A 22,720-nucleotide genomic window follows, 5' to 3' on the forward strand; every position below is an offset into this window, starting at 1 on the left:
ACAGTTTCCTTATTTGTAAATGGGACTAATAGCGCCTATATCTTATGGATATTTTGAACATCAAAGGAGGCAATATATGTTAAACATGCAGCAATGTACATGACATATAGGAGATAAAAGCTCATTCGTGCCAATTTTGTTTTCCTTACTGTGGAAGTTTAGGGGCATGTTTGGTGGTTTTATAGTCTTGCTGCAAGGAGAGGATATTAAAATACAACTAAGAATACATTATGTTGCTTCAGGCTGCAACTCTTCAAATTTTATTAAGTGTCTGTAATAGTCTAATACAAAGTCTTGTACAACTCAGATTTTGGCAAGAAGGGCTTGGACACTTTCCCTTCTTAAAAAGGGAAGTAATGATGGGTTTTAATTACAATACAATTAGAGCTTTGAATATCAAATTAATTTTCATTGATAGTGTTGGTCTTGGCAAAGAGTGTAGAATTTATGAGATTAAAGCCCTGTGAGCATATGCTCAGACGCTTATAGCTTTTTATGCAAATTGAAATTCCTGCTTCATTTTCCATTTCTAGAATCAAAGATTAAGGATAATAAAGCTTTTTTAAATGCAGCTAAATTAGTTGAATGCATTTTATTACATCAAACCATACTTCATCAAAGGACATGCTTGGCAAATTTTCTCCACTCCACTTTAAATAATTATTTACAAAATAATAAGTTCATGAAATTTGTTTATGCATATAATATGGATGTATGGCTCTCCTACCATGTTTTAATAAATGCTTGTACCTCTATCTTATCTGTAACCATTAATATCCTTATTAAGCTCACATTGTTAAGCCAGTATGAATACTGACACAAAATCTTATCTTTTTAGTTAATAAAAACGTTTTGTATTTGTGCCAATAAAAGCAAGTGTAATATAACACTTGTTGCTGAAAAAAATATCAATGCATTTCATTTTGAACCAATACAATTAGTGTGTGCAAAATTTAGATTATTTGGTTAAGATTAATATTGTCAGAATAAATATAATGCAAGCATAAATCCAATAATTAAAATAAATATTGCCAGAAACAATTTAGCATAATATTAAGGTACACGTTCCTCTCCAGCAAAATAGGTATTTGCACTGAGGTTCGCAGTGGGACACACTTAATAACAAGTGTGAGCCCTTTGAGACTTTTTTCTTCCTATAGAGTGATAAAATTTTATTTTATTTTTTCATTTGAATGCATTTTTCTCATCTCTCTTCTATATTTAAATAGCTAATACAGTCACATAGCTCAAAATTCAAAGTGTGCAAACGTGTAGTTAACCATTTTGCTCCCACCCTGGCAACCCACTCACAAAGTTCTTTCGCCTAAAAGCAGTGACAAAAATAGCATCTGTAGAATTGCTTTTAAGTAATGCACTGTTATAAGTATTTTAAATCAATTAACTTAGTTAATCCCCAAATACAACTATTTAGGTAGCAACTATTATTCCCCCATTTTACAGATGAGGAAACTCAGGCCCTGTGTGGTTAGGTAATTTGCTCAAGTCTTTACAAATCATAGTTACAGGGTTGAGATTGGAACTCAGGAAATCTGGGAGCAATGTCCACGTTCTTTACTACATAGCTCTTAACTATTAACATGCTATCAATCCAAACAATTCGTTACATTTCCTTTCAAACAAATATATATAAGAGTAGGTACAAATGGTACATATTTATGAACCTTGCCTTTTCCATGTAACTACATATCTTAAGATATTATTCAATAGCATTTCATAAAGTATTTCCTTATTCTTTTATTTTTTAAGTATCCAATTGAATACTGTTTTTCCTTTGATTCTATTTTATGTATTGTTGACAGATAAAGGACTGCTGAGTCGACCAGTCCTATATGGGTGAAAATGAATGTGGTCTCCAGCTTTTTCCTGTTGCAAATGATGCTGCAATGACTATCCCTGCACATGTAGCATTTGTACACATGCAAATGTAATTGAAAGATAAAATCCCATTTGTAGAAAAGCTGATTCAAATGGTTTTAAATTTTGATTTTAGGTTTAAATTTTGATGTATCCCATAGAGGGTCTACCAGTTTTTACCCCCCAACTCCAGCAATAATGTTTCAAGGTTTCTAGTTTTAAACTGGTTCCTAGCCAGTATTATAAGTGAAAAACATGTTTTCTGGTATTTTTAATTATTAAACTTTAATGTTTCATTTTGAAAAGATTTAAGACATACAAAAATGTTGCAAAAAATTGCTAGGAATTCTGGTATCTCTGTCAAAAATCTTTCTCAAATGTTAACATTTTTATACCAACATCAGGAAATTAACATTGATGAAAAAACTATATGTACTTCATTAACATTTTACCACTTATTCTAAAAATGTCCTTTTACTGCCCTTAGTTAAATTCGGGTTCATACATTCTACTTAGTTGTCCTGACACCTTACTTTCTTTTAATCAGAAACATTTTTTTTTAATTAAAACAGTCCCCCCTCCCTTCTTTTATTCCCTTAACATTTTTAAAAAGGTTTGGGCAGTTATTTTGTATAATGTCTTTCAAGTGGGCTTGCCTGGTATTTCTTCCTGACTAAATTCTGTGGTAAGAACACCACAAAAATAAATGTGTGTCTTTCAGAGTATCACAGGGCACATGAAGTGGATTTGTTCCAATACTGATGATGTTGGATTTGTTCAGTGGGTTCAGATGGTGCTGGGTAGATTTTCCACTGTGTTGTAGTTTTTCCTTTCTAATCATGGAGATACTTCCAGGCTATGCAAATATTTTTCATCATTCACTCACCCGCTAATTTTAGCAACCATTGATGAAGATAAATAGTGACTTTCTACTTTCATCATTCCATCTATATTAATTAGATAAAATTATTTTCTTAGAAGAGTTTTCCTTTCCTTTCTATTTGCTTGTTTATTGCTTATTGATTGATTGAATTATTCATTATTATGACTGTGGTCCCATGGGATCTTATATTCTTCTTTGGTTAGTAATGCATTATTTCAATTATCTATTTTGTTGTTAAAGTAGTCCAATATTTGGCATTTGAGAGCATTTTCCCTTGGCCTTTTAATAAAGCCCCATCATTTTTGAGTACTTCTTTTGCTTTTCTTGCATTATCAGTGAGATTAAGCCACTTAAATCTTATTTTCAATGAGAGCTGTTAGTTTTTGCCCATATTTCACTTAGTTCATTTTTCTTAATGATTAGTGGATATTTTTCACAGTTAGGCAATAAATTCTTTGTAATATGATTTGTGAAATTTTTGCAGTTGAATAGTTATATTTTGAGTGGGCCTTCCCACACCTATAAAATATTTTTACATATACAGTATTCTTTTTAAGTACACTTAACAGATAACATTTTTGTATTCATATTTTTGCTCCATTTGAAGTTTATTTTAGTGTAAGATGTTAGGTATGCATATTTTTTCTTTATATGACTACTTTGTAATCAAAAAACCTACATTTACTATAATTCATCATTTCTCCCACTTATTTGAAATTCTGTCTTTAATAATAATATTTTGAATATACTTGGCCATATTTCTCCTATTAAAATCTATTTATGACTTAATATCACAGTTTTATTTTGTCTAAGGTTATGGTGCTTTTAATATGCTGATAGGATCCCTCTTTTTAATCTATCGTTTTCAGATTTATTCTTGTTATTTTCTTGCTTAGTTTCCCCTGTGAAATTTAGATTACATTTGTTCAGTTAATGAAATCAAGTATTATTAGTGGCGTCACGTTAAGTTAGGGAGAATTGACATTTGAACAAGTATGAGTGTTCCTATTTCAGATCACAGTTCTATTTTCCATATGTTCAAGGCTTTCTTTGGGTATTTCAAGAATGTTTTAAAATATTCTTAATATCCAGATAGTGTGTTTTTGTTAAGTTTATTAAGAGGTATTTTATCACTCTTTAGATTATTTCAAATGCAATATTTTCCTATTGTGTGTTTTTGGTTGTTTATAAACAGGTAAACTATTGACTTTTGTATATGAACTTCGTGTCTAGGAACCTATCTGAATGTTCTCATTGTAACTGATTTTATCAGTTGAATCTGTCCAAATACACATTGACATCAGTGGCAAATAGTGAAAATTCTAATTGCCTTTCTCATTTTCATGTTTAATTTCTTTCACATGATTAAGTGCAATGAAATGAAGAAATATCTGCGCTTGGTAATTTGGGAGGAAGGGGCAGCATTCTCACAACTCCCTCTATTATTATTTTTTTTTATGGTAAGTAGTCTATAGAAATTCTGTGTTGGAGTCAATTTAATATAGTGAGAGTTCTTTTAGAAAATTTTTCTTCTTTTCTTCCCTGGGTTTTCAACTGTTTTTGCAGAGTCAAACATGATTGTCACTTCTAGTCTTTTAGTTTCCTCAAATGATGGTGAATTACCCCTCATCACTTATTATTTTATTTATTTGTGCTGTCTACTTCTACACTATCTAGCTTATTGGTTTGCTCAAAGATTGTCTTTTTTTAAATTACTTCAGCCATTTGTCTTATTTCTAATTGATTACATTCTTTTTTGTATTTGTTAAATCCATCGTTCTGCTTTCCCGTGCTGTGTGTTTGCCTGTTTTCCTGTCTTTATTCATGCCTTTATCTCACAGCTTTTGATATGAATGGCTTTCATCATTGATATTTTTAGAGATTCTACAATTTGGGCTTGAATTTTTTTTCTTAAATGGTTTCAGAAAGATTATTTGGTAATTTGTAGGTGTGAGGGACTGTTTAATATTTTATTCTGTTATTGCATTCTTGTCTCAGTTCAGTGTTATCAGAGAATACTGTGTCCACTATTTCTACTTTGGAATGCATTGAGGCTTTATTTGTGGCTTAGTATTGAGTCACATTCATAAATACTCCATACACATTTCACAAAAAGGTATCTTCACAAAAAGGTATATTCCTTGTGGTTGAGGAACAAAGTTTAATTATTTATATTAGTTTTAAGATTTCAAAAAAAAAATTTCAACTCATTTTGTTAAATTCCCAAAACATACTTATCATGATTTTTTGGAGAGATTTTGTCACAGAGAATTACGTATAATTGACATGGAATACCAACTGCAAAATCAAGTGGTAGGTAGTTTATTTTTTTACTGATTTAATTTTTAAAAATCCAGGACCGTTATCTATCTCTCTTTACAAATTCAAAATTTGTTTCATATTTCATGCTTTTTAGTGAAAGCCCTTTTGTTTGGTTTAAGTGTTTTAATTTAGTCCATGGTTATTTTCTTTCAAATTTTAGCTATTCATATTATATATAAGAATTTCATAAAAATCTTAAATTAAAAAAATGACAAAATAATCACAGCATAATAAGATATTAAAACACTTTGTCACTTCATTCACACAGACACACATGCCTATGCATAATTATTTTTGTTTGTTACATAGAATTTCTTTATATGGTTTTTCAATAAATTGGTTGAATTTATCCCCAGTTAATTGCTATTTTGGTTGTTTACAATATTTTGCTGTTATGAACAATGTAGCCAGACAGAAATGTTTGCATGTGTGGATATGTAAATGGGTGTGCAGACACACACACACACACACACACACAAATCAAATGCCAGTTTAATTCCAAGGACTCATTTCTATAAGAAAAAATGTTTCTTAAGGTGCACATTTCAAATGGATACTATTTAGAATGTCAATTTCTATTGCCACATTGTCCCCAAGAAACATTTTATTAATGTTTTGAAGAAATGTTCAAAACAGATCTATTTACTCAGCTTAATATGTTGGAATGAGGGTGTGTGAGGGAATGGAGTTCAGAACAGTGAGAAAGCTCATGCCTCCCATATGGCACTACCTACAGCACACATGACTTCTACATTTTAAGATAGACATTTTTGTGAGGCTATCGCAAAACTGTTGCAATAAGAGTGCCTCTGCGAGACCCCATCCCTACTTAAAATAGAAAGAAATGATCTGGACAACTAAAATATATATATAGAAAAAAATTAGCCGGGCATAGTGGCACATGCCTGTAGTCCCAGCTACTTGGGAGGCTGAGGCAGTAGGATTGCTTGAGCCCAGGAGTTTGAGGTTGCTGTGGGCTAGGCTGACGCCACGGCACTCATTCTAGCCCGGGCAACAGAGAGAGACTCTGTCTCAAAAAAATAAATAAATAAAAAATAAAAAAAAAGAGTGCTTCCTCACAACATCTGTAATGAAAATGCCCTGCAGATATGACTACATCCAATCACTGCATCAAATGTCTTTTTGTTTTTGTAAGACACAGCTAAATATTATGAACCTTACTTTATGGTTTTTTTTTTAATTTTTTCTTTTTTATTTCAAAATTATAATTAAGGGAATACAAGTGTTTTTGTGACATAGAAACCTTTTATAAATCAGGGCTTTTCGTGTGTCCACCACCAGAATAGTGTTCATTATACTCAACAGGTAAGTATTTATCCCACACCCCTCCAACCTACTCCCTTCTTGGTTTTCCATGTCCTTTATATTGCTTTGCACCTGTGTGTACCCATTGTTTACCTCCCACTTATTAGTGAGCACATATGGTGCTTGGTTTTCCATTCTTGAGACGCTTCACTTAGGATAATGGATCCAGTTCCATTCAAGTTGCTGCAAATGAAATAATTGCATTTCTTTTTATGGCTCAGTAGTACTTTTGCCTAGGCCAATGTCCAGAAGAGTTTTTTTTTTTTTTCATGTTTCTTCTGAATTTTTATGGTTTCATGCCTTACACTTCAGTCTTTTATCCATCTTGAATTAATTTTTGTGAGTGGGTGGTCCTGTTTTATTCTTCTGCATGTGGCTATCCAATTTTCCCAGCACCATTTGTTGAATAGAGTTTCTTTTCCCCAGTGTATAGTGTCTATTTTTTTTTTTTTAAGATCAGTTGGGCATACATAGATGGTTTTATTTTTGGGTTTTCTATTCTGTACCATTGGTCTATGTCTCTGCTTTTATACCAGTACCATGCTGTTTTGGTTGCTAGAGCCCTGTAGTATAATTTGAAGTCAAGCAATTGTTCTTTTTGCTTAAGATTTCTTTGGCTATCTAAGCTCTTTTTTGGCTGCAAATGAAGCTTGGGATTATTTTTTCTAGATCTGTGAAGTATGATCTTGGTATTTTTATGGGGAATACATTGAATCTATAAATCACTTTGGGCAGTATGGACATTTTAATGATTTTGTTTCTACCAATCCATGAGCAAGGGATGTTTTCCATTTGTTTGTGTCATCTGCAATTTCTTTCATCAGTGTTTTATGGTACTCCTTGTAGAGATCTTTTTCCTACTTGGGTAAGTATATTCCTAGGTATTGTATTTGCTTCAAAGCTTTTGTAAATTGAATTCATTCTTTTACTTGGCTCTCAGCTTGACTGTTACTAGTGTATAGAAATGTTAACAATTTGTATACATTGATTTTGTAATCTGAGACTTTACTGAATTTATTTATCAATTCCAGGATTCTCTTGGTGGAGTCTTTAGGGTTTTCTAGATGTAAGATTACATCATCAACAAACTGAGATAGTTTGACCTCCTGTTTCCAATTTGGATGTCCTTTATTTCTTTCCTGCGTGATTGCACTGGGTAGGATGCTCAATACTATGTTGAATAGAATTGGTGACAGTGAGCACCCTTGTCTGGTTCCAGTTCGTAGGGGAAATGCTTTCAGCTTTTCCCCATTAAGTATGATGTTGGCTGTGGGTTTTTCATATATGCCTTTTATAACTTTGAGATATGTTCCTTCTATGCCTCGTTTGTTGAGGGGTTTTTTAATCATGAAAGGTTGCTGGATTTTCTCAAAGTTTTTTTTTCTCCATCTATTGAGATAATCATATGATCTTTGTTTTTGTTTCTATTTATGTAGTGACTCATGTTTATTGATTTGCATATGATAAACCAGGCTTGCATCACTGGGATGAAACCCACTTGATTATAGTGGATTATCTTTTTGATGTAATGTTGAATTTGGTTTGCTAGTATTTTGTTGAAGATTTTTACATTTATGCTAATAAGGGATACTGCAAAGAATGAGTTAGGGGGTTTCCCACGTTCTCAATGTTATGGAAGATTTTCTATAGGATAGGAATGAGTTATTCTTTGTCAATCTGGTTGAATTTGGCTGTAAATCCTTCTGGTCCAGTACTTTCTTTTGTTGGTAGGCTTTTTAAAACTGCTTCAATCTTGTCGATTGTTATTGGTCTGTTTAGAATTTCCACTTTTTCCTGAGCCAGGCTTGGGAGGTTGTGTGTTTCTAGGAATTTTTCCATTTCCTCTACATTTTCTAGTTTGTGAAGAGGTTTTTATATTATTAACAGAAGATATTTCGTATTTCTGCAGTATCAGTTGTAATATCTCCTTTTTTTCTTTCTCATTGAGCTTCTTTGAGTTCTTTCTCTTCTATTTCTGCTGATTCTGGCTAGTGAGCCACCAATTTTGTTCACCCTTTCAAAAAACCATCTTTTCATTTCATTAATCCCTTACATTCTTTTTTTGATTTCTATTTCATTTTTATCTGCTCTGGGCTCTTTTCTTTCTTTCTTTCTTTTTTCTGCTGGCCTTGGAGTTGGTTTGTTCTTCCTTTTCTAATTCCTTATGATGTGACATTAAGTTGTTAATTTGTGATCTTTCTGTGATTTTGGTGTAGCATCACAGGTTATAAATTTTCCCCTAAGGACTACGTTGGCTATATCCCATGGATTTTGAATGCCTGTGTCCCCTTTGCCATTCAGTTCAAGGAATCTTTTGATTCCCATCTAAATTTCATCATTGACCCAAGGATCATTCAACAGCAGTTTGTTTAATTTTTATGACTTTGTGTAGTTTTGAGTATTTCTCTCTGGGACTTGATTTCTTATTTTATTCCACTGTGGTCTGAGAAGATACATGGTATGATTATAATTTTTTTGAATTTGTTGAGACTTGTGGCCTAAGATATGATCAATCATGGAAAATCTCCCATGTGCTGATGAGTAGAATATATATTTTATAGTTTTTTTGGTAGAATTTACTGTAACTGTCTGTCAGGTCCATTTGTTCTAGAGGCCTGTTTAAGTTCACTGTTTCTTTATTAATTTTCTGCTGCAGTGATCTGTCAGTGGAATGTTGAAATCCCTGGTAATTAAGAAGATATTGTTTATTTTTTTCCTCAGATCCAGAAAATTTGTTTTATTGAAACTGGGAGTTCCTGTGTTAGGTGCATATATATTTATGACTATGTCTTCTTGTTGAATAACTCTCTTACAAGTTATATGATGACTATTAATATATTTATCTTTTTTTATCATTGATGATTTAAAGTCTATTATATCTGATATGAGATTGGCTACACCTGCTTGTTATGGTTTCCATTTGCATGGAATTTCTTTTTCCATCCCTTAACCTTGAGTTTATGTGATTCCTTATGGTTTAGATGTGTTTCTTGGAAATAGCAAATATTTATGCTGTGGGGGGTTTTTTTCCTCTTTTTTTAAAATATTTTTTAAATTTCAGAATACTACAGGGGTAAAAAACATTTTGGTTACATGAATTGCTTTTGTACAGTTTGAGTCAAAGTTGTAAGTGTGCTCATCACCAAGATAGTGTGCATTGTACCTGTTAGGTGTGAACTTACCCATCCCATCCTCCCACCCCCATCTCCTTGATATCTGTTGAGTTTTGTTTCCATATGTACACATAAGTGTTGATCAATTAGTTCCCATTTAATAGTGAGCACATGTGGTGCTTGTTTTTCCATTCTTGCAATACTTCACTAAGAAGAATGGTCTCCAGTTCCACCCAGGTTGTTATAAAAGGTATTAGTCTACCGTTTTTTAATGGCTGAGTAGTACTCCATGGTATACACATACCACATTTTATTAATCCACTCATGTACTGATGAACACTTGGGTTGCTTCCACGTCTTTGACATTGAGAATTGTGCTACAATAAACATTCTAATGCAAGTGGATCTTTGATAAAATGGCTTTTTTTAACAGGGGGATTGCTGGATCAAATGGTTGGTTTACTTTTAGTTCTTCGAGTTATCTCCATATTACTATCCAGAGGCTTAACTAGTTTGCAGATCCACCAGCAGTGTATAAGTGTTCCTTTCTGTCTGCATCCAAACCAGCATCTGATGTTTTGGGACTTTTTGATAAAAGCCATTCTCACTGGAGTTAGGTGATATCTCATTGTGGTTTTGATTTTCATTTCCCTGATGATTAGAGATGTTGAGCATTTTTTCATACGTTTATTGGTCATTAGTCTATCTTCTTTTGAAAAGTTTCTGTTCATGTATTTTGCCCATTTTTTAATGGGGTTTTTTGATTTTCTTTTTTCTTTCTGCTTTGCTTGAGTTTTTTGTTGATTCTGGTTATCAGCCCTTTATTGGATATATATCATGCAAATATTTTCTCACATTCTATTGGTTGTCTGTTTGCTCTATTGATTGTTTCCTTGGCTGTGCAGAAGCCTTTTAATTTAATAAGGTCTTATTTATTTATTTTTGCTGTTGCTGTGATTGCTTTTGGGGTCTTCTTCATAAATTCTTTACCTAGACCAAGATCTATAAGAGTTTGTCCAACATTTTCTTCTAGAATTCTTGTAGTTTTATGCCTTAGATTTAAGTCTGTTATCCTCCATGAGTTGGAATTTTTGTGAGAGGTGAAAGTTGTGGATCCTGTTTCAGTCTTCTACATGTGACTATTCAGTTTTCCCAGCACCATTTATTGAATAGGGATTCTTTTCCCTAGCTTATGTTATTGTCTGTTTTGTCAAAGATCCCATGGCTATATGAGGATGCTTTTATATCTAGGTTCTCTGTTCTGATCTATTGGTCTACGTCTCTGTTCTTGTGCCAGTACCATGCTGCTTTGGTACTATACCTTTGTAGTATAGCTTGCAGTCTGGTAAATTGATGCCTCCTGATTTGTTCTTGTTCCTTAAGTTTGCTTTGGCTATATGGGGTCTTTTATGGTTACATACAAAAGTGTAGAATTATTTTTCCTACATCTGTGACAAATGACGTTGGTATTTTAATGGGGATTGCATTCAATCTGTAAATCACTTTGGGTAGTATAGAAATTTTAACAATGTTGATTCTGCTGATACATGAACATGATATGTTTTTCCATTTGTTTACATCTTCTGCAATTTCCTTCCTTAGTGTTTTATAATTCTCCCTGTAGAGGTCTTTCACCTCCTTAGTTAAATATATTCCTAGGTATTTTATTTTCTTTGTTGCTATTGTGAAAGGTCTTGAGTCTTTGATTTGATTCTCACCTTAACTGTTGTTGGTGTATAGGAATACACTGATTTATGTATGTTAATTTTGTAACTTGAGACTTTGTTGAATTTATTTATTATTTCCAGGAGTCTCTTGGCAGAATCTTTGTGGTTTTCCATATATAGGATCATATCTTTAGCAAAAAGAGATAGCTTGGCTTCTTCTTTCCCTGTTTGGCTTACCCTTGATTTACTTCTCTTGCCTGACTGTTCTGGGTAGGACTTCCAGCACTATGTTAAGTAGAACTAGTGACAGTGTGCATCCTCATCTGGTTCCAGTTCTAAGTGGGAATGCTTTCAATTCTTCCCCTTTCAGTATGATGTTGGCTCTGAGTTTGTTGTGTATGGCTTTTATAATTTTAAAGTATGTTCCATCTATGACTTTTTAAAAGATTTTTTTATCCTAAAATGGTTCTGAATTTTGTCAAATGCTTTTACTACATTTATCAAGAGGATCATACGTTCTTTGTTTTTTCTTCTATTGATGTGGTGAATTACATTTATAGGTAACCACTCTTGCATCTCTCAGATGAAGCCCACTTGGTTGTGGTGGATTAATTTTTTGGTGTGCATCTGAATTTGATTTGTTAGGATTTTATTGAGAAATTTTGTCTCTATATTCATAAGGGATATTTGTCTGTATTTTCTTTTCTTATTGTTGCATCCTTTCCTGGCTTTGGTATCAAGGTGATATTAGTGTCATACAGCGAGTTGGGGGGAGTTCCTTCCTTCTAAATGTTATGCAATAATTCCTACAATATAGTTACCAATTCCTCTTTGAAGGTCTGGTAAAATTCAGCTGTGAAACCATCTGGTACAGGACATTTTTTTTTGGGGGGGGGGGAGATTTTTCATTGCTGCTTCAATTTTGTTACTTTATATTGGTTTGTTCAAGAGTTATACGTCTTCCTGATTGAGCCTAGGGAGGTTGTGTGCTTCCAAAAATTTGTCCATTAAGTCAACGTTTTCAAATTTATGTGCATAGAGATTTTTATATTATTCAGAAATGATATTCTTTATTTCCCTGGTATCAGCTAAAATATCTTCTTTTTCATTTCTGATTGAGCTTATTTAGGTCCTTTATTTTTGTCTCTGGATGATCTATCAGAGGCCTGCCAATTTTGTTTATCTTTTCAAAGAACCAACTTTTTGTTTTATTAATCTCCTGTACATTTCTTTTGGGATTGATTTCTTTTAGCTATGCTCTGACTTTAGTTATTTCTTTTCTCCTGTAGGGTTTGGGATTGGTTTGCTCTTCCTTTTCCAGTTCCTTGAGATTATTCACTAGATTGTTAATTTGTGCTCTTTGTGTCTTTTGGATGCAGGCATTTAAGCTTACGAAGTTTCCTCTTAGGACTGCTTTTGCTGAATGCCACAGCTTTTGATTACTTGTGTCCCCTTTGTCACTTAGTTCAAAGAGTCTTTTGATTTCCATCTTAATTTCCTCCTTGACCCAACAATTGTTCAGCAGTAGGTTGTTTAATTTCCATGAGTTTGTGTAGAGTTGAGGTGTTTCTGTTAAAATTGATTTCTAATTTTATTCCACTGTGGTCTGAGAAGATACATGATAAAATTTCTGTTTTTTAATATTTTTTGAGACTTGTTTTGTGGTCTACGTTGTGATCAATCCTAGGGAATACACTGTGAGCTGATTAGAAGAATGTATATTCAGTAGTTTTTGCATAGAATGTTCTGCAAATATCTGTTAAGCCCATTTGTTCTAGAGTCCTACTTAAGTCCATTGTTTCTTTGTTTATTTTCTGCTTGGAGGATGTGTCCTATTCTGTCAGTGGGATGTTAATGTCCCTGGCTATTATAATGCTGCTATTTATCATTTTGTTTATATCAAGCAGGGTGTGCTTTATAAATCTGTGCACAGCTGTTTTAGGTGCACATATATTTAGGATTGTTATGTCTTACTGTTGAATTGTTCCCTTCACTATTATATAATGACCATCTTTTTCTTTCTTTACTTTTGTTGACTTGAAGTCTATCTACTATGAGAATGGCTACACCAGCTTTCTTTTGGTTTCCATTTGCATGGAATATTGCTTTCCAGCCCTTCACCTTGAGTCTGAATGAGTCCTTTTGGGTTAGATGTGTTTCCAGGAGACAGCAGATACTTGGCTTGTATTTTTTTACCCATTCAACCAGCCTATGTCTCTTCAATGGGGAGTTCAAGCCATTCACAATTATTGAAAGAATTGATAAGTAGGGCAGATTTGTGTTCATCTATTGTAAAGAGCTTTATTGCTTTCTTTTACCTCTTGAGACATTTTTGTATGTGGGATTTGACCTTTAGCTTTTGGGTGATTTTACAGTGGTGGATATCTATTGTGCTGACCCGTATATATTGCAGATCTGAATGCTTCCTGCAGTGCAAGCCTAGTTATGACAAATATCCTCAATGTTTGTTTATCTGGAAAGGACTTAATTTCTCCACCAAATGTGAAACTTAGTTTTGCAGGATACAAAATTCTAGGCTGGTATTTGTCTGCTTAAGAAGATTAAAGATCGGGGCCCACTCCTTCTCACTTGTAAAATTTCCTATGGGAAGTCTGCTGTTATCCTGATGGATTTTCCCTCGCAGGTCAGTCATTGCTTATGTCTAGCCTCTTGAGGAGTATTCTTTTACATTTTTATTTTGGCCAGGTTAATTATTTTGTGTCTTGGCAATGTCCTATTTACTATGAATCTTCCTGGAGTTCAATAACCATCTTTTATCTGGATGTCTGGATCTCTAGTGAAACTATGGAAGTTTTCCTCAATAATTCCCTCAAATAGATTTTTCATGCTTTTAGTGCTTTCTTCTTCTTTCTCAGCTATACCTATAATTGATATGTTTGCTTTACATGGTCCCATATCTCTCCAAGTGATTGCTCTGCCTTTGTTTTCTCTTCTCTGCCTCTTTAAATGATTGGGTTAGCTTGAGAGCCTTGTCTTCAAGCTCTGAGATTCTTTCTTCTCCTTTGATTTCATCTGTTGCTGAAAGTTTCTGCTGTGCTTTGAAAATCCCTGAATGACTCTTTTGCTTCTTTACGTTCTATTATAGCTTTCCTAATTTTGTCTAGTTCTTTAGTGACTTTTTGATTAATATCCTGAAAAAATTTTAAGCTTCTTTTTGTTGTTTTTCAACTTTCTCTTCAATTCCATTCATCTTATTTGCCATCCATATTCTGAATTCCATTTCTGTCATTTTGACAATTTCCTTGTAGTTAAAGTTCACTGCTGTAGCTCCATCATGACCCCTTGGGGGTGTTAATCTGTTTTGTTTTTTTCATATTACTAAGGTTCTTTTGCTGGTTTCTTTTCATCTGAGACCTCTTTTCTCAACTCAGGCTAATAGGTTTGCAGGGCTCAGTTTGTGTTCCTTGCTGGAAACTCTCCTGCTTGATTAGGGTAAGGGGAAATCACTAGATGGAGCTCCTTTTTATTTTTCTTTCCCCTACTCTGTAATGTTGATGCAGCAGGGGAGGGATGTGCACACTACAAGCCTATAATGCAGCTGTTCTGATTTGTTCTGTTCACCTGTGATTGTCTCTGCTCAAGCCTGTGCTGAATGCTGTTTGAGTTTGGTATTAGGTTGTTAGTTATAGGATGTTCAGGTTGGGAGCTGGGCAAGACTCTTTTCACTGAGGCTGCTGTTGTGAGTATTGCTTTACCCAGGGTCTCCCCACAGAGATAACAATAGCTGGATGCGGTTGTCATGGGTTCCTGGGCTGTATGCATTTGCTCAAAACAGGTCACAGTGTACTTGTGGCTTGAGGCTGGAATGTCCCTGGCAGGGTATTGGACCTTGGAAGAGGTCTTCCAGCCCTGCTATGGCGGTGGAGGCTCTCAGACGGGCTCTTGGGGTCCAGGTGAAGCATTGGAGACTTGGGGATGGTGTTTTGGACCTGGTAGGGGATCTGGAGGCACAGAGGTTGAACCTCAGGCTCTGGCAAGAGAGTCTTAGAACCAGGACTGGGAAAGAGCTAGAAGCTTTTGAGCAGGGCTATGGAGCCAGAAGCAGGGCTATATAGATGGTGGGGGTGATCCAACATGGAGGGTAGGGTCAGGGCCAATCAGGCAGGAGGATCTTGGGGCCTGGAAGGTGGAGTCAGGGCCAAGCAAGTGGCTGTTCTGCAGGCTCAGGGGCCCCACAGATGCCAAGTCAGGTGGGCAGATGTCAGTTCCAGTGTCCCAGGGACCACAAAGTTCTCCACTCCCCACCCAGGGCCTGCCGTAATAGTTGCCCAAAGCCTCTCAGGTCAGAGCCTTCTGTACCCTGGTCAATTCCCATGCTCAGATCCCATTGCTTTCTAGGAGAGAAATGCTTGGCTTTAAGTCACCAAGTACAGCTCAGGGAAGCCATAAGTCAGTCCACTTCCTCCCCAGCCAGGTGCAGACCTGGTACAGTGCAGCTGAGAGCTCAGGATGTCTTTAACTGCTGCCTAATCCCCACTGCAGCTGTTGTCTGGTGCAATGGCTTTGCACAGGCCTCAGGCAGGTCCTGTTATACGTATCACCCTATTGCCTTTTTTTTTCCACTCTGAGTGTCCTGAGATGCTTCCCTGTGATTTTGCAATGCTGCTTCAGAGAAGAGTGATGTGTATGTAGGCAGCTGCCTATACTTTTCACTTCTTTCCTTGGGAGCAGCATGCTGGCAGGCTGCTTCTAGTCCATTATTATTTTTTTTCCCTATAAGGGCTGTGCTTTTTTTCATCCATTCAGCCTGTCCATGTTTTTTGAGTATGGCATTCAGACTGTTCATGTTGAGTATTAGTATTGATACGTGGGATGCAGTTTTTTCATCATGTTGGATGAAACATTATCGTTTTGTTTTCCTTCTTGTACTATTGTTTTGTAAGAGCTGTGAACTTTCATTTTGGGGTGTTTTTACACTGGTTGGTAACTACTGTGCTGTTGCATGTATAGTGCACTTTTGAGCATTTCCTGTCAGACCAGGTCTAGTAGTGGCAAATTCTCTTAGTGTTTGCTTGTCTGGACAAGTCTTTATTTCTCCATCATTTATGAAACTTAATTTTGAAGGATATGAAATTTTTGGCTGGCTGTCATTCTTTTTAAGAATATTAAAAATGGGGCACCAATTCCTTCTGACTTATGAGATCTCCTCTGGGAAGTCTGCTATTAGATGGGTTTTCCTTTGTAGGTTAGCTGTTGCTTTCAGCTTGTAGAATTTCATACCTCATTTGAACTTTGGCAAGGGTCATCACTATGTGTCTTAGGGATGTCCTATTTGCTGTGAATCTTTCCAGTACTTGATGAACATCTTGTATTTGGATATCTGAATCTTTGGCAATACCATGAAAGTTCTCCTCAATAATTCCCTTGAATAGGTTTTCCATACTTTTTGCTATTTCTTCTTCTCCCTCTGGGTTACCTATAATTCATATATTGGCTCATTTCCCATAGTCCCATATTTCTCTGAGTGATTGTTCATTCTTCTTTATTCTTTTCCCTGCATGTTTAACTGACTGGGTTAGTTTGAAAGCTTTGTCTTTAAGCTCTGAGATTCTTTCTTCTGCTAGGCCTAGCCTGCTGTCAAAGCTTTCTGCTGTATTTTTTAATTCCCTAAATTACTCTTTTATTTCTTTAAGTTCTGGTATATCCTTTCTTATGTTGTCTATCTCTTTAGAGAGGTGTTCATTTTTTTAAAATTTATGTTGGTTTTCAACTTTCTCTTCAATTCCATTCATCCTGTTTGCCATCTATATTCTCAATTCCATTTCTGACATTTTGACAAGTTATTTTGGTTGGGGTCCATTGCTGTGGATCTATTGTGATCCTTTGACAGTGTTAAACTAGCTTTTTTTTCATGTTTCCCAATTTTTTTCCTGGTTTCTTCTTATCTGAAACCTCTTATCTCAGGGCTGATAGATTTGCAGTGCACCTCTTTTCCTTTGCTGGTAACTCTCCTACTTTCTGAGAAGGAGGGGAGGTCCATAGATAATGCTTTAGTGTCCTACGCTGGAGGATTGGCCTGATGGGAGAGGGGCAGATGCCTGTAACACAGCTGCTCTCCTGCATTGTCTAGATCCCCTCTGGTTGTCACAGTCCAAGCCAATGCTGGGGGATATTTGTTTGGATTGGTGTATTTGTCCCCTAGTCACTGTGGGAAGCTCAGGTAGGGGGCTGCACAAGTCCCTCTCCAGAGAGGTGGGTGGCATGACCTGGGTGGGTTGCAGGACTTTTTCAGGTACCTGTGTGCATCATAAGACCTTGGCCAGTGCCTGGGCAGGTTATAAGAACTGGGCCAGTGCTGGGGAAGCTTCATGTGGAGTGATGTGTTGGTCCCTATGCCACTGTTGGAAGTTGGGGTAGGGAACTGGGTGAGTCTCTCTCACTGAGTCAGGCATTGCGGGCAATTGCTCCACCCAGGTCTCCCTGATTGGTGAGCCTATATAGGTGGTGGCTTCAAGTGTCAGGGCTGCAGGTGTTCATTCCATCCAAGTCAAGATTAATGGCGGTATGCAGCAGGGGGATGCTGGCTGCTAGTAGGTCTGTGGTGGAGATCTGGGCTGCAGGTGTAGCATTATGCAGTGTCATTGGGGCATGGCCTGCCAGCCAGCTCACGTGTTTGGGGACCTTGTTCTGCTGGTCACCCAGCTGGCACACAGAACCAAGGGGCATGGCCTGACAGATAGCATGTGGGTCTACTGGAGTGTGGACTGCCATGTGGCATGCAGGGGGGGAGGCAAGGCCTGCCAACCAGTGCAAAAAAACAGGGGGCATGGCCCACCATGTGAAGCTTGGGTCCATAGGGGCTCTACCTCCATGTGGCACTCACGGCCAAGGGGCTTGTTCCTCCAGTCAGCACGTGGGACTATAGGGGCATGGCCTGCCAGTTGGTGTGTGGGCCTATGGTGACATGGACCTCTGCTTGGCACCCAGAACCATGGGGCATGGGCCTCGGCATGGCAGCACACAGGTGGGGGGTTTTGTTCCACTGGTTGGGGTGTGAGGCTGTGGGGGCTAAGCCACTGGATGGTTGGGGCTTTCTCACACCCAGATTCCACTGAGGCTACTACCATGGGACCTCTTGAGCTCCACTCTAGTTCCTTGGAGGCAACATGCTCCCAGTCACAGGCATACAAGTCCATCTGCTCTCTCTGCTCCTTACCAGCCTGGCAAGAGGCAATATTGGGGAAGCTGTGGTGAAGTTGATTCCTATGTAGACCAAGAGCTACATACCTGGGAGCTCAGAGTAGTATCAGCTGCAGCAACCTAGGAACTAAACGGAGCAGGACCCTACTGACCCTGCCCTCTGATGCAACTTCACTGTGCAGTGTCCAAGCAGTTCTCTGATCAGAACGGAGGCCCATAGTGGTGGTGGGGGCACCTCACAGTTCGAGTCACGGTGACTATACGGCGGGGGTGGGACCCTGGAGCTTTCTCCTTTATCCCTTCCCCACATGTAGGGGTCTCCCCCAGGTATCTTCTGATCTTGGCAAGTGGAACTCCCTATCCCTGTCTCCCTCACTCTGAGTGTCTCCTGTCAATTCTCTGATGATCTACAATGTCCTCTCCAAGAGGGTCCATCTGTAGGTGAGCACTGACTTGCAGTTTTTGATCCTCTCCCAGAGAGCGGAATGTGTGGGCTGCTTCTAGTCCACCATCTTGGCCTACCCTAAAATGTCTTAATTTGTCAACATAAACAGTCACTATTTTGGTGTTATTATTACTATGGATTTTCTTTCTTCTGTAATATATTGTGTTTTGCAATTTTTTTGCTTTCATCGTGTATTATTATTGCAGTTAGAAAAGTGTATTACAATAAAAATTCAAGATTGTAAAATTAGAGTTTAGAAATATAGGTGAGTAGCCACTGCTCAGCTCTGACCTCTATACCCTGCTCTCTATGAGTACTCTGAAGAATGACCTGCCTAATAAACTGGGGGGAAATCTGGCTCTGCTTGTCCTAAATATCTATATGAGGTTGGGCTATATTTTGTGGGGTTATAAAGACTTGAGGTTGACTAAGCTGGCACATAGGCTATTATTTGTTATCCCAATTCCCAAAGTCTTCAGGCAGCTGAAGTATAGTCTTTATAGTTTGGTGTAATATATTATTCAAAAGCTTACCTACCAGCTCTCAAACTGGACAAGAGGCTATTGCTTTTACTTGAGGAGAGGGTCATGGGTCAGCTTGTCTCATAACTGCTTATTCAGGCTCCACAGAGCACACTCAGGAAGAAGAGTTTTGAAAAGTATATGTAGGCAACACACTTGAAATTTCAGGGAGTGAAGAGCATTGCAAGTAACATGAAAGTTCAAGACATTTCAGGAGATGGTTCGGAGAAAGTCAGAGAGTGTCTTAGGTATTCTGTGGAGCTTACTATTTACATCCTGGCGACAACTCTCCTGACTTGTATTTATACCCAGCACCACATGCTGCTTTCATGGATATGAATGTTATATCAGACACAGCAAACAAAATAATCTGGACGAATGTGAGGGACAGGGGTTTGTTGGTTCTGAGTTGTACAAGTCAAAAAAAGCAAAATACTCCTTATGCCGTATGGTGTCATAACAGCAGACTGTGACACTGTGACTACTGCAGTTTCTCACTGAAACCCACACGTGAAAGAGGACAAAGCACAGACAATCACAGTGAAGGGAGGATTTAGCCTTGTTATGGGGTATTTGAATTCACTCCAACTCCAGACCCCAGCACAGACCCCTTTGGTATTCCAGGGAGTATGAGGTGTAGATGGCCCCTCATGAGCTGATAGGAATCTATCTTTATTATTCTACCTCTTATCAAGACCCCACTTCCTGCTCTTCCACAACTTAACACTCTACGTTCCACCCAGCACTTTCCTGAGCACGACAGCTTTAGGGTTTAGGACTTTTTTGTTTGTTTGTTTTTCCCTAATCCTTTTTTTATTAATATAGAATAGTTGTGCTTATTTTGGGAGTATATGCGATATTTTGACACCTGTATACAATGTATAATGATCAAATTAGGGTAATTGGGATATCCATCACCTCGAACATTTATCTTTTCTTTGTGTTGGGAATAGTACAAATCTGTTCTACTAGCTATTTTGAAATATACAATAAATTATTAACCATAATTTTCCTACTGTACTATCAAATACTAGAAATTATTCCTTCTATCTAACTGTATTTTTGTACCCCCCTCCAAGTAATTATTTTTTTCTCTGAATTGATACTTGCATGATTTCTCTACACAAAATGTCTTTCCCCACCTTGTTTCTTCTTGAAACACCTATTCATCTGGAACATACAGCATGACGACTCTGGTTCCTTAGAACTGGAGCCTGAAAAAAGGATTGGTTGCACATTTTTTATTACAGGGGTATTCTTTCAGGGAAAGCAGGACAGTGAAGGGGAAAGATTTCAGCAAGAATGTGATCTCAGGGAGTCTAGCATGTCCTGACTCTCTGGGATTTCTGGATCAGTTGTCTCTAATGATGCAAGAGGTTTGGTGCTTTGTATTTGCTGAGCAGTCAGCCTTTGGAGGTGGGATGTCTCTTAGGCAAGTCGGAACCCATAGGTTGAGGAAAGTGCTCCAGGGAAAGGGGACCACTCTGATCTTTGAGCAACAGATACTTAAAGCATCTAGCAGATGGGTGCACCAGCCAGGCTAGCAGGCTGTAGGTGGGATACCAATAGCATTTTCCAGGTTTTCCTCTGATTATCACTTGTGTGGTGCTGCTACAAGCAGCTAGTGGAAAGGAGCAGGAATCTATCTTGGAAACAGTTTAGTTTTCTTCCTGTTGTTGTATAAGGATTTTCAAACACAGTTACTTGACCATTACTTGAAGGTACCGATTTACTCACGGAACAGCTTCTGTTTTATTTGTGAAAAATTTTAGAAAAATACATATTTTCTTAATATTCTCTGACTAAATGGAACTCTGTTTTTTATGGTGCTTGAGAGACATTGTATCTTAGTTACAAACTAAAACGAAATAATCCATTCACAGCATTTTTCGAGAGACGAATAGTTGTATTTTCACCAGATATCTCAAAGCAGTTACTGATAAAATAGAACCAAGATAGAATAGGACAAAAGTAATTCCAATTTCACTAGATGGTATGCCTTTTTAAAGAGAAACCTAAGGCACTAGACTAAGAGGAGATGAATCATCTTCCTCAAATATCTATTGGTTGATGAAAACAAAACTTATATGGATTTTCCTGGAACCTGTCCTGGGGTTTTGTAATCACATTAACTGCTGAGAGGTTTAGAGAAATGGTTCAATATCTACACATATGGTATTTTTCACCCCACATCTTCAAGAAAATCTTTACAAGCGTGGTGAATACTCTCTTTGGGTAATAAAGGAACAATATCCTAAAGCAAAGAAAGATCTTAACTCTGTCACTGTCCCCATAGGACAAAGCTTATGTCCTCAGTGCAAACACAACTTGAATCACATAGATAAAAGGGAGCAATTTCAAAATCAGGAAATAGGATTCTTAATGTGTCATTCATTTAAATTATCAATCTCTAAATGTAATTTCCAAATAAAACCTTTCCCTAAACATGCCTTTTTTTCCCACAGAACTAATGATTAATTGACACTAGGAACAGTGAGTTCTTCATTAGATATACATGCACAGTCTTGTTTGCAGAAAACTCCAATAATCACTTGAACAAAAAAGTGGAAGGGATGTAACAGCCGCTTTAGTGAGTTTTCCACCTTTTGTGGATGAAATATCTTCATGTTAAGTATTTTAAGTTTGACTATAAGCATCCCCGCAGCACACACACACACACACACCCCTTCCACTAAAGCAATGGAAATGACCTTTTTTTGTCACTAGTGGGACCTAATTTTCTTTCAAGATCTGAAAATGCCTTAAGGTCCAATAGAACATCGACATTTAGAGAATTCTCTCTGGCTGGTGGTTACCAGTCCTCGTTGGAAACTTTTGAGGTACGTTTTGCTCACTTCAATACTTCTGGATGGGCCCTTTGTGAAACATATTTGTGTCACAGGATCCTTTAAAGAGGCCACTATCCCCCATACTGCAGGTTTTCCTCCCCTTGATCACTGTGTTATTGTTTCTGGAATCTTCCTGCCTTATCAAGGAGCTGCTGCCAAGGAGTACCCCAGTGTTCCCCCTCCAGTGCCAATACCCCAGAGGTGGCTACTCTCATTGCAATCAAAGGGCCACTTGTTCCTTGTTTCTCTTAAAAAGGCTAATGGATTCCTGATAAATACCAATCTCTTCAACAAAAATAGGTTTTCACAAAGGTAGGAAAGCACATTGACTTCAAAGTGCTCTTTCTTCTGCCCTGAAAAAAAAAAGCTGCAGTTAGAATAATTTAAAAATAAAAGCCTGATTTTTAAAAGTGTGAATATAGGGAATGAGTGGAAAATGGGGTAGAGGTAGATTGGGAAGAAAAAACACAGAGGAAAGACACAAATTTATCTTTCACATATATAGAAATAGAAAACAAAATATAATAGGCAATTTTTTTTTTTAAAAAATGACCCATT

The sequence above is a fragment of the Lemur catta genome, chromosome 14 (assembly GCF_020740605.2).
Source record: "Lemur catta isolate mLemCat1 chromosome 14, mLemCat1.pri, whole genome shotgun sequence".
In the NCBI taxonomy this organism is placed as follows: domain Eukaryota; kingdom Metazoa; phylum Chordata; class Mammalia; order Primates; family Lemuridae; genus Lemur; species Lemur catta.